Below are 1830 nucleotides of genomic sequence, written 5' to 3'. Positions count from 1 at the left end.
ATAGGACCCACCTGTTTTCTTTTCTCAAGTCTCTCTTACTTTAACTTTTCTTTGTCCTTTTCCTGCTCCTTATCTTTGATCAGAATGGTCGGCTTACTTGTAGGAGTTTTGGGTTAAGAATTTTAGCCATGACATCTGTCCATCCTGTATTTGGCCCAACACTAGATTCAGCATCATTTTCATTTTCTTTGTCACACGTTCAGCATCCTCACTGTCAACTTCTACTGTATCGTCATCGGGAGAAAAGTCATCCTCTTCCAATCCACAGCTTCCGACAGAACCCAGGAGTAGAAACAAACAAAGGAAACGACATACCCTAAGTGGAGGTTGCCAAGGCGATGACCAGATCTCTGGGGCCCTTCATGAAGCTAACAGCTCTGCACCTGTCTTCCCTAGGAGGGGCCATATCCAAGTCCCATTGTTGCTGAATCAGTGGAGAACAAGAGTTCCCCCCACCCACTGCCATCAGCCCCCCAAGGCCTGACTAATCAGGATGACAGGAAGCCTGAGAGGCTTCAAAACCATGCATTCAGACAGACGTCTATCCACCAGCCCTCACTGCACTCCTGCTGCCAGGATGGTGAGAGATGCTGACAGAGGCCAGTGCAGGAAGCTATTTAATCCATGAACCTTAGTTAGGATATTCAACCTTACCAGAAGAGACTACTGAAGTTTATTCTATACATAAATAACAGCAAAAATAATATAGCAAGAAAATAGTGCAAAATTATCAAATTTACTTCTCTGATGAGTTGACATTTAAGATTTTTTAATCTACTCATAACAATGCTATAACAAAATCATTGGAAAGAAAAACTAGAAAATAATCTTACTGTATGTAGCTTGCATAAAAATGTTGAGTGATTCTGTTTGTCCTCCTTCCCAACATGGTGCAGTTGGTTAACATCACGGAGCTGAACCTGCCGTAGCTAGAAATGCTCAAGAACCAGTTGGACCAGGAAGTGGAGTTCCTGGTCCACGTCCATTGCCCATCTCAAGGTGGTCCAGACCAATTTTGTGGAGGCCAAGGACTGTCTGAACGTGCTGCACCAGACCAATGAGGGGAAAGAATTCCTTGTCCCATTGACGAGTTCTACGTATGTCTGGGAAGCTCCATGACGTGGATCATGTGCTCATCTATGTGCAGACGGGCTACTATGTAGAGAAGACAGCCGAGGATGCCAAGGATGCCTTCAAGAGGAAGACTGACTTCCTCACCAAGCAGATGGAGACAATCCAGCCAGCCCTGTGAGAGAAGCAAACCGTGAAACCGGCTGTCATGGAGATGATGAGCCAGATGATTCAGCAACTCGCTGCTCTGGGAGCCCCTCAGGCCACTGCCAAGGCCTGAGCTTTAACCGCAGAACTGGAGCAAGGGGACCCTGTTTCCAGGGCCTGGAAGTTATATATATATAACTATATATATATTGTGTGTGTGTATATATATTGTGTGTGTGTGTCCGTGCGAGAGAGGGAAAGAGAGAGAGAGAAAGGGATGTCTTCTGGATTTTGATGCTCATAAATGTGGAAGGGTGGGGAGGTGGTCTTGTGGATCTTGTATTTTAATGCTAATAAATATGCCGGCCAGGAAAATATATACATATATATACATGTATATGTGTGTGTGTTTATATATATAGTGATTTGGGGAAAGAAATGATCTAATGAAGTAACCCTCTGGCCAAGATACAGATGACAGAACTGCACTGTTGGTTGGCTGAATGAAAATCTCAAGCTCTGTGGTGACGATAAAAAAGTTGTAAGTTATCATCAACATGGTTAGGTCAATTTACAAAATTTGCGTTATGTAGAAATGGTGGATGACCACAA

General features: G+C 43.9%; 1 pseudogene; it reads left to right on the top strand.

Moving 5' to 3' along the window:
• Positions 1-884: 884 nt before the first annotated feature.
• Positions 885-1351, top strand: LOC142437389 (prefoldin subunit 5 pseudogene; annotated as a pseudogene).
• Positions 1352-1830: the final 479 nt, after the last annotated feature.

This window comes from Tenrec ecaudatus, chromosome 1 (assembly GCF_050624435.1).
Source record: "Tenrec ecaudatus isolate mTenEca1 chromosome 1, mTenEca1.hap1, whole genome shotgun sequence".
Taxonomy (NCBI): Eukaryota; Metazoa; Chordata; class Mammalia; order Afrosoricida; family Tenrecidae; genus Tenrec; species Tenrec ecaudatus.
The sequence above is the reverse complement of the archived record's forward strand: the minus strand, read 5'-3'. Positions and strand labels throughout refer to the sequence as shown.